This window comes from Physeter macrocephalus, chromosome 11 (genome assembly GCF_002837175.3).
Source record: "Physeter macrocephalus isolate SW-GA chromosome 11, ASM283717v5, whole genome shotgun sequence".
In the NCBI taxonomy this organism is placed as follows: Eukaryota; Metazoa; Chordata; class Mammalia; order Artiodactyla; family Physeteridae; genus Physeter; species Physeter macrocephalus.
In genome coordinates, this window is record NC_041224.1 from 178048820 (window position 1) to 178059905 (window position 11086).

Sequence of the window (11086 nt, forward strand, 5' to 3'; positions counted from 1 at the left end):
GCCCAGTACATAGTTGGTGCCAAATACACGTAAGCCAAACAAAAGCTTCCTGGAAAGAAAGTAGCTTTGGAGTTGCAGGGACGTGGCTTCGGATGCAGCTTTGCTGTGAGTAGCTGGTCAGCTGCCCAAGCCGCCCCCTCTGAGTCTGGAGGCTCATCTGTGCAGGGCCTGGTTGTACCTGGGTCATGGGACTGTGTGACGAAAACGCTTCCAAAGCCCCTGGTGCAGAGGTAGGAGCCCCACAGGCGCTCAGTAGATGTTGGCTTCCCCGCCGGTTTTCCTCACGGTTCTGGATCCTGCCTGCCCTGCACACTGTATTTGCATGTTTCGTTTTGAGCTTTTTTCCCAGGAGGCATTTTTGGAAGCTAAGAAAGGAAGCCCAAGTACAGTGAAGTCTTGGAAGCGACCTCTGTCGATGAAGGTCATTTTAGGCGGCACGTTTGAGTCCTGGAATGACGTGTCTGTGTTCTTGTCTGCGAGGCTGACGAAGTTCTGTGGGGCCGGTGTCATGTCCTGTCTGCAGCCTGGAGCCCCAGGGTTTACATGCACATCTTTGTTGCTTTTTCCGCGAGTTCGGGGGCCCTGTGGTCAGCTCAGGAGGCTCCTGGCGTCCCTGGTGTGCGTTGTCACGTGCTTGGACCCATCCCGCAGTCCCGGGGCTTCTCGGCCCTCCCTCCCGAGAGCCTGCACCTGTCCCTTTGCTCAGGAGCCTGTCTGGAGGGTTCCTGGTGGGCAGTGTCTGGCTGGCCCCTGGAGTTAGAATGATCTGGGCTCAAGGGCTGGCTCCATCTCCAACAGCTTCGTGATCTTGGGCAAGGCACTTGACCTCTCTGAGCCTCTTTCCTATCGATGAGACAAGCTTGTGAGACCTACGGCCGGGGCTTCTCAGGTGGGACACACGCCCAGGTGCTGTGTCTAAAGCCCCCAGTCTGACACCTGGCCCATGGTGTGGTGGAGTTCTGTGGAGAGTGGCATGGTTACAGGTGGGCCACCTGAAGGGCGTGGGCAGCCCCTTCCTAGGACCCGGGGGGGCGGGGCCAGTCTGCCAGACACGGGCAGCCCAGGCTTGTGTGTGTGTGTGTGTGTGTGCGTGTGTGTGTGTAGTGTGCGATGTGTATGTGTGTATAGTATGTGGCGTGATATGTGTGTGTGTGCACGAACATGCGGGTATTTAAATTTTTTCCTTTTTTCTTCCTATTTTTAATTTAATTTTATTTATTTTTTTATATAGCAGGTTCTTATCAGTCATCCATTTTATACACATCAGTGTATACCTATCAATCCCAATCTCCCAATTCATCACACCAGCACCACCCCCGCCACTTTCCCCCCTTGGTGTCCATACGTTTGTTCTCTACATCTGTGTCTCCATTTCTGCCCTGCAATCCGGTTCATCTGTACCATTTTTCTAGGTTCCACATATGTGCGTTAATATACGATATTCGTTGAGGAGGCGGCAAGCTTGCCGGGGCCTCGGAGGACAGGCTGGGTCGCTGTGGGCAGAGCTGGGTGGAGGGATGTGTCCGCTGCCCACCTGCCCTCGGGGCTTTGTCTCCTGGTGGGGAAGGGCAGGCCTGGAGCCCTGTGGGGACCGGTCTGCACCCGGCCTCAGGGAGGTGCTCTGCGGGCCCTGCTCCGGTCACTTTTGCCCAGGAAGTTTAGATTTCCTGAGCAGGGGCGTCCCATGATAGTTTTGGAACAGAGAGCGTCTGAGTGACGCCGCTGATTCGGGGCGTTGTGTTTGTTCGGCGTGTAGCGGGTGTTCGCGTAGAGATGAGCCTGCGGGCTGTGTGCTGGGGAGGCGGGGAGGCCCCGCGGAGGGGACCTGGGAGCAGCCAACCCGCTGTGACAGCTCATGACCAGAAGAGGGCGCAGTTGGTCCACCTTGGGACGGCTGCTCAGGCAGAGGGACTATCTGTTACAGGAAAGCAAGCCCTGCTTGGGGCAGCTCCTTGAGGCCTCCCCTGGCCGTGGGGCTGCCCTGGGCGGGGCCTGGCACGGCCGCGTCGCCCATCTGTCCCGAGGACGGTGGTGTGTGCTGCAGGCTATGACGCGGGCACTGGCTCCTTGCTTGGCCTGGCACCCTCCAGGGAGCCCTGCCCCCCGCGCTGTCCGGATCTCATGGTGGGGCTGCAGAGTGGCGTTGGGGGTGGCCTCAGGGGCAGAGTGTGGCTGCCGTCATGGCTGCTGCCGTCCGCATCTCCTGACCATCTTCTTATTGTGGGTGTCTCGAAAATCAACGCGTTTATAAGCCATAGATTCAGATAGTCTGGCCAGGGTCCTCTCTGCTTTATGATGTTTGACAGTTTTCAGTGACAGAGTTATTTGGCAAATCGATGTTAAGCAACTTTTCAGTGTGAAGACCTTGAGGCAGGGCTGGAGGAGCCAGGATGGGAAGATGGATGGAGAGCAGCTAGGGGCCGGGGGCTGGAAGCCGGGGAGGGAAGTCCCGGCTGGGGCCTTGGAAGTGCTGGGCCCTCAGGGTTGTGTGTGTACTGGTGGGCAGCTGGCAGCCCTGGGCAGGATGGTGTGCTTTTCCCTCCCTGGTGTCGGAAGGTGGGCCGCGTGGGTGTCCTTGTGGTCTGGTAAGAGCTGGAGGGGTGCTTGGGAGGCATCGTGTGGATGCTTCATCTGGGGTGGGGATGGGACCGTGGGCGCAGGCAAGAGTCCTGGCTTGCTGCAGCCCAGTCCTGGGTGGAGAGCAGATGCTGGGTCAGTAGGGAATGAGCTAGAAGAGGTGGGTGCGACAGGGCACGCCCCCCCCGCCCCCCGCCACTCTGTGCTCCCTTTCGAGGGTACCTTCCCCTTGTCTTTCGGTTAAAGTCTACCAGAGTGCGTCTTGCCCCGCCCCCCCTTGGTCAGGAAGGAGGGGAGAGCTTGGGGGCTGGGGTCACAGGACTTCAATTTGAATCCTCCCTCTGCTGCTGACTGGCTGTGTGATATCAGGCAAGTTACTTCACTTCTCTGAGCCTCAACCTGTGTGACGTAAAGTAGAGGTAGTTATGCATAGCTTGCTGGGTTTTCATGAAAAGTAAATGATATTAGTTATGAATTACCTGGTGTGGCTCCTGGCACATAGTAGGCACTTACTGCATGCTTCCTCTCTTGCTCTCCCTGGGAATTTTCACCCTTCCGTAACCACGGGGTGGTATCTCTTTCTACCTGCATTGCCATGGAACCGTGTCTGCTTGTAGATTTTAAACTTCTTGAGCATGGGAACTGTACCAAAGCCACTTTTATATTCCCCATAGCACCCGGCACAAAGTTTTGTACATGTTAAGTGATCAGTAAAGATTAAAAAATTATTTTGGATTTTACTTCCAGCCTTTGGGAAAGGATTGTCTTTGAAGTGCATAAATGCTCTTCGCCACTAGGGGGCACAGTAAGACAGTATAAGCTGCTCCCCCAAGCTTCTAGAACGTGGAAGAATCCTTGATTCAAGGTAACATTTACTGAAATACGATGTCTTTTCTGATCAGGAGAAAAACAACACAATCCATCTGATTAAACTAAAGAACGTGGAGTGCCAGTTCCTTCATTTCCTTAAAATGCAGCTTTGGAATTCATAAATTTCAATTGGGCACATTACAGCAGAAAGATACTTATTTTAATATGTTCTAAATGTTCTGTGAGCAGTAAATTATGGTTATATTAGTTTAGAAAAATTTACAGCTAGAGAAATTAAGTAAAACAAAACAATGACTCATAATTCCGCATCGATGCTCTGTTTTCTTTCCTGCCCGTCCCTCCCTGGCCCTGTCGGTACCGTGCATCTGTTCCCGCAGTTGTAATCTCAGCACGAATACCCTCCTGTACACTCTTTTCATTTCCCCGTGTCTTCACTTGGCTCAACATGCTTGAATACCCTTTCCACGTAAAGGTAGAGTTCAGACTTGGAGGCCCTTTTTGAAGGAAAAAGCACAAATGAAACGTATCCTGCTTTGGCCAAACACGGGCAGCCCTGATTGTCAGCCCCGTGTGCAGAGCCCTCTGCCAGGCACCGAGAAGACTCCCAGAGGCATATGGCATGTTTCTTGCTGCCAGGGACCGACTTTGAAGATGCAGAAAACTCGAAGAATGAAGGAGAAAACAGAAATCACTGACCATCCTCACCCCGAGCCAGCCGCTCAACACAGGGACCTCCCCTGGTCAGGACCAGCGCATCCCTCTACGGTTACGGAATCGGTCTAGCGCTGCAGAGCCTGTGTGGTTTTGATTGTGCGCTGCCCCACCCCCATCTTTTGTACTGTTTCTAAGGGGCATTTTTCTACCTCATTAAAAACTTTCCCCAAACATATTTTTCTCAGTCTCTCAGATTCCAAACTTTGCTTGGTCATTTCCATGTTGTGTCCTATTGTTTCCTGCTTTTGTTTTTCAAATAGTCAGTGAACTGCAGTGAACATGGCTATACATAAATGTCTTTTTGCTGCTTTAATGCAGTTAAGGAGGGCTTTGATTTGAACCCAAACTTCAGCTAAAGCCTTTGTGTGTGGTGAGTAGAACTTGATTAGATTGGCCAACCTCCGTCAGTGCCATTGTTATTTGAGACTCCTGGGTTGCCATTTCATATCTGCTGCTTGGTAGCTGTGTGACTTTGGGAAAATCACCTAGCCTCTCTGATCCCACATTTTTCTTACCGGTAAAATAGGGATAATGGCTACCTGTTAGGGTTGTTGCTGTGGAAAAGAAATGAGAAGATGCAGCCCAGTGCCTAGCAGTGGGAGGGGCTGAAGAAGCAGGTTCCTGACTCCCCTGCATCTGGATCTATTAATTAAAAACAACTGGATGAAAGACAAGTCACCCAGAATCCTCCGACTTCATGTAACTCTTGTTCTTGTGAATCTTTTCATAATCTGTCTATAGCTATCAATTTTTCAAGAGTTTCAATGTTACTGTTCCTGAGATGGATACTTTTAAAATTTAGCAAGTTTTTGAGAGTGTCTGTACCAAGCCATTTACCCGCTCCGTTTTCATGCACTGTGCGCTTAGAAGTTTATATTGGAGGGCTGGGTCCATGTCTCCAAACGGATCGCGTTCAAGTGTGATGGAAGAGAATGGACCCAGCAACGTTTGCCAGTTTGCAGAGTGTTTTTGTGTCTGGGCCTCTGGCAGCGCTCAGGGCAGCGATTTTACACCTGAAGAGACCCAGGAGAGTAAGTGCCCGGTAGGGCAGGTGTGCCGCCACGTGGGCCTTGGGTCCCCTTCTTATGTACGTTGTCCTGGAGGCTGTGACCTCTGCCTGTGATACAGATGAGAGGATGGGGAGAGCCAACCATCCCGGAGCGCCCACCACCTGCTAGGCACACCCCTAAAACACCCCATCTCGTCTTCATAACAGGCGTACAAGGCAAGCACTGTTATTATTCCCATTTTACAGGTGAGGAAGTCGAGGCACAGAGGGTTAAGGGATTTGTCCACGGTGACACAGCTGGTAAACGGTAGAGGCAACTGTCTGTCAGGCTCCAGAGCCTGAGCAGCAAAAGCTAGAAGACCCATTCTGCCCCTCTGCCTGTGAGAATAAAGGATGGAAAAGCACATCCCCTTGCCTGGGTGGTGCCCAAGCACCGCCCAGCTTCAAAGCCTTGTGGTTCTCGTAAGGGGCATCAGGAGACGAGGTGATTTCCGTGGTGGTTTGGATTTGCATTTTTATGTGTTACAGGATCCCGTTGATTTATCATTGTTAGCGTATCAGATTATGTTAGGGTATCTTAGATGTGCTTTGTAGAAAGTAATATATCTCAGATTCAAAGACAAGGAATTTATGGATTCAAGTGCCAGAGTGAGGGTTTATTTCAGTTTTGAAAGAATTATTCTTGACGGATTTTACAAAATGAGATTGAGACATGATGGGATGTGTAGAGTGAGGAGTCGCGGAGCATTATGCAGGTGATTGGCAATTTATTCCAAGCACGAGGCAAATCTATTGGAAATGAGAGCCGCACAGCTGGGGAGGAGGGTAGGGTTGTGGTGGTGGGCGTTTGGTATTTGGGGAGTGGATGATTAACAGTGCATCGAGGGTAATTAGGTGAAGGCGAGGAGAGAATGGGTGGCGTGTGGGCGCGCAGAGATCATCTGGCTCCATCTGCACTTGACAGAAGCCCAGAGAGGGGAAGACACTTGCCCGAGGGCACGCAGGGAGGTCAGGTGTAGGAAGTGTTCGGCTGCTTTCCTCTCTGCACCCTATGTTTGCTCCTCTCCGTTCCCATCCTTTAAGCGTTTTCCTTCCAGGGAAAGTTCACGATCATCTGAATTGTAACAGACCGGGGAGTGAGGGCTTTAGGCTGGTCGACAGCAGGGCTGGCGAGCCTCCGGGAGGAGCTGTGAGATCCTGGGTTGGAACCTTCTCCTCGTGGGAAGTGAAGTTTTGACACTCCTCTCCCCCATATGAAAGCTGCGACGTTTCTGAGGCCAACAAATGAGACATTTCCCACTTCTCCCTTGCTTGCCAGAAGGGCCTTGTAAGCTTGTGACTTACAGGAAAAACCCTGGGTTGAAAGAGGGATAAGAGAGGAAAGTGTGGCAGAACCCAAGCTGTGTTTTCTTTCTGTCTTTTGAAAACTTCATTCGGTTTAACTTAAACAGTTCCGTGTCCCCAGTGCCAGGTGCTGATGGGGAGAAAACAGTGCCGTGTGAAGGTGCAGACTGTTCTCCGGGAACCGGCCTCATCCAGTCTCATCCTGTGTCATTAAGGGAAGAATAGAGCAATTTGGGAAAATGCTTTTAATGTAATTGAAAAATGCAGATTGCAAAATTGGCACACTTAGGAGTTGAGACAGTCTAGTAAATTATTTCTTGCTGCTTTTAAAACCTGGACACAGAAGACTCTTAAAGGGCCCTATCTAGTGCCCAGTGATGGCTTTGTCCTTCTCCTTTGTAAAAAAAAAAAAAAAAAAAAAAAGGCAGAAAATTAAAGATGTAACCATAGACCCTCCACTCAAACATATGGACTAGGAACATCTTGCAAGGAGCGTTTCCTTCTAGTCTTTTTTCCCATGTGTGCATCAACTGATTTTAATCCTACCCTAGGTACTTTATTTTTGTAACCAGCATTAAAAAATTTCATGGTGGTCATTTCCTCTCCCAACTGCTAGTATTTTTATCCCTTAAAAGAAGGAGTGGGTAAGTCTCTCCAACTTCTTAGCCTTTTCTCCCGGCTTCTGTTGTTTGTCGTCTGGCTTCTCTCCCAGATGGACACGGCTCTAGCAAAAGACCCCACGAACTGGGGGAGTGGAGCAGGATGCAGGAGCCAGAGCACTTGAGTGAGGCCGTGGTGTCAGCCCAGCATCCCTGGAAGCCTGCCTTCACATAGCTTCCCTTTGGCAAGCTTCCTGAAGTTTCTTTACTCGACAAGAAAAAAGAGAGCATGCTTCAGCCCCCCCTCACAAGATGCTGTGACCCAGAATGAAACGGAGGAGGGGCAGGAGGGCTTTGGAAACCTAGCATCGGGGAGGCTGTAGCTCTGCTTTGCCAGGGGTCTTGGAGCCGGTCCAGGGCTGTCTTTCCTCACGAGGAGTGAGGTGTGGGGACCTCGGCCCCTCCCAGGGAAGGGGGGCCACAGGGAGATGGGCGACCCCCCCCCCCCCGTCTATTTCCGGTCAAGGGCGTTGACTCTGGGACTCTGATTAGTGAGATGATCTGCGTGTGCCTGGATTGAGCTTCTAATTTTTCTTATCCAGTTTTCTGTTGCTTTGCCTTTCTGTTTTATTTTTCTGGGGAATTTCCTCCTTTATCTTTCAATCCTTTTTCTCCTGGGATTTTGTTATTTCTGATATCCTATGCTTAAACTTTTCTACTGAAGTATAACATATATTCAGAAAAGTATTCAGTTCTATCATATTATTATATTCCAAGAGCTGTTTCTTATTTTCTGAATGTTCCTTTTAAAAGATATTTACAGTGTATTATTTTTTATTGCATATTTACAAGGTCTTTTCTTAGCTCTCTGAGTTCTTTGAAAGTTTTCCCATGTTTCCTGAAATGTTTCTGTCTCTTTTCAGCGCCTTTTGTCTTTCTGTTTTGGTGTCTGTGTTTCACGTTAGACATTTTCTGCTGCCTGTTCCGATTCAGGAGGGAGACCCGAAAAAGCTGATGTGACCATAGGCTCTGTGTGTGCGCGCGCGTGTGTGGCTTGTCCACAGTGACGTTGTTACAGGGTGATGAGGTAAGCTGGACCCTCAAATGTGAACATCTCTGATTATTTTCTCTCAGCCTAGTCAGTTTCCCAGAGAGGAACCTTCCACTCCCTGGGGTGCGCTCAGCCCTGCTGCCTGCATTCTGGCATCTGAGTGGGAAAGAGGGCTGGGGTCTTTGTGTAGCATGCAAACTTCACTCTCTGTGCTCCTCCTCCAGCTGGTTTTTTCACTCACGTGTGGTGTACATCTTTCCCTCTCAGTGCCCAGATCGACTTCATTCTTTCTTTTTTTTCTTTTAATTGGGGTATAGCTGCTTTATAATATTGTATTCGTTTCTGCTGTACAATGAAGTGAGTCAGCTATATGTATACATATATCCCCTCCCTCTTGGACCTCCCCCCCCCGCATCTAGGTCCCCGCAGAGCACCGAGCTGAGCTCCCTGCGCTCTACACCAGGTTCCCACTAGCTATCTGTTTTACACACGGTAGTGTATATATGTCATTCCCAATCTCCAATTCTGTTTATGGCACACAGCATCATTTATGAATGTGATCATGTCTCCTCATCCTCGACAGCACTACAATTATTACTTTTTTAAACGTTTGCTAATCTAGTGGTGTCTTGTTTGAGAACCAGATGAGTTCATTTATGTGCAGCTCTTTTAGAACTGAGCCTGGCACCTCGTTAAGGCTGAAGGAGTGTTTGTGGCGGTGGTTCTTGCCCATTAATCTCCTGTAGTCTTGGTGTTTGTCTTACCGGAGCAATTTACATGCGAATGCTATTGACCTGTCAGAATAACCGCCCCTCCCCACACCCTGCCACGTGGTGTTTGACTTTGAGTTTGGTATTTCATTATTTTATTTTATTTTTTTGCAGAGAAAACCTAGCATTTTTTGTGGTCAAGTCTGTGGACCTTCCCCTTTGTAATTGTCCCCTGGCTTTAGAGCATGTCCTCTCCCATCCCGGGTGCTGATAAATAGTCACCTATATTTGACCTTCATCTAGAAGTGATCAGCTGGAGCCAGTTTCAATTCTCGTCATCTCGCCCCGGCTTTCTGTGGGTCTGGCCGTGCGTGCCGTGATGGATGTGCTCTGGGTGCCAGCGATCGATGGGTGTACCAGGAGCAGCCACGCTTGGTGATGCCCCCCACACGGATGCTGGCTACTAATGATTTAAAATGACCTTCTTCCCATCGGCTGCTTCCATAGGGCACGGATACACCACGGCTACCCAAGCCATTCCCCCAAAAAGGAATGTTGTTTTTGACCATAAAAGAAATACACATACACTATGGAAAAAACAGGAAGGCATAAAGAAAGAAATTGCCCAGCGTCTTTCCACCCGGAGGCAATGACTGCAGACTTTTTAGTATATTTCCATCCACTCTTCAAAAAAATTCCACGTTGTGGAGTTCCAACTATACATATAATTTAAAATCGCCCCCTCCCCATTACAGCAGCAGTTTTTAATGCTGTAATTTATTGCAGTGGTTTTCAGCGTGTCTGCAAACCCCTAGGGGTCCTCGAGACCCTCTCATGGGGTCTGTGGGGTGAAAATTATTTTCATAACAACACCTAGAAGTTCCTTGCCTTTTCACTCTCATTCTCTCATGAGTATACGTGGAGTTTTCCAGAGGCTGTGGGGTGTGCGCTGTTGCCGTTGATTAATTGCAGAAGCAGCTGTGTGAGAACGCAGCTGTCTTGTATTAAGCCAGCCTTTAAAGAGATGGCAAAAATGTAAACAGTGCTTTCTCACTCTTTCTTTTTTGGCCTTGGAAAACAGTTCTTTTTCATAAGAAATACGTTATTTACGTTAACGTGTAATGAGTTTATTATTGTTACTTTTACATAAATTAGTAAATATTTTAAAATGTCCTCGGTTTTAATTTTTAATATGCTCAATGTGGAGGGATTAAAACTCACATAAACAGCAGCTCTTTGGAGCCGTCCCTAACTTTAGAGAGTGTCAAAGGGACCAAAGGGTTTGAGAACCGCGGTTTTATCCTCTTCTGCAATTCCATCTGGGGCATGTATGTGTCGTTCACAACGGTGTCACAGCCCCGCTCCGGCGCGTGTGTGCAGGCCAGCCCCAGCTCTGCCACTGCCGCCTTCCCGTCTGGTTGGATTTCCAAACTGTGTGACCGAAAGACGGTCCTGCAGGGTCCAAGCCTCCCTCCGTCCTCCTGCCTCTCCTCCCTGCCCTCCATTTTGCCCTTTACGAAGATGATTTAACAGCATTACGGAACGATGCGGGACGGTCTCCCAATTCCAACATACACTAAAATTATGATTATCCTTTTAACACCCTCCCATCAGTTTCTGGTCCATGTGGGCTTGTGTTTCTCACAGGGTGCGCGCACAATTTTGCAGCCTGCTTTTCCCACTTAACATTCTCTCCCAGCCTCTCCTGCCGCAGCGCTACCGGCTGCCTCTGCGTCTTTGGAGGGCCGTCAATTTCCACTGGTTCCATGATGCTCTATCGAGTTGATTAACTGTAATTTACTTAGCTGTCCTTGGACACTTAGGTGGTTGCTAATTTTTGCTATTATAGATAATGCTGAAGTGGTTATCTTCATGCATGAAACCTTTTCTGTTGGATTATTTCTTTCGGATTGATTCCCTGAAGTGGGACTGCTGGGTCAAAGGGTTGTACATTTTCATGGGTCCAGATACATCTCCTGTCAGATTGCTTTCCAAAAGGATTATACCAATTTGCACTGCCACCACAAAGCCTGCGTAATAACCTACTATTTTGCTTAACTATCATGCCTAGAATTTTCCCTTGGAGCCCCGAGGGGGCAAAGGCTCTTATCTAAGTGAATGTGATCTATAATTATTTAGACTAACACCAAAATTGCTTTCAGAACATTTTTAACCTGCTGAGTTTAGGATTCTAATTCACATACATGCTAGCATTAAAAGTTTCACAAGTAGCAATTTCTCTCTCCCCGCT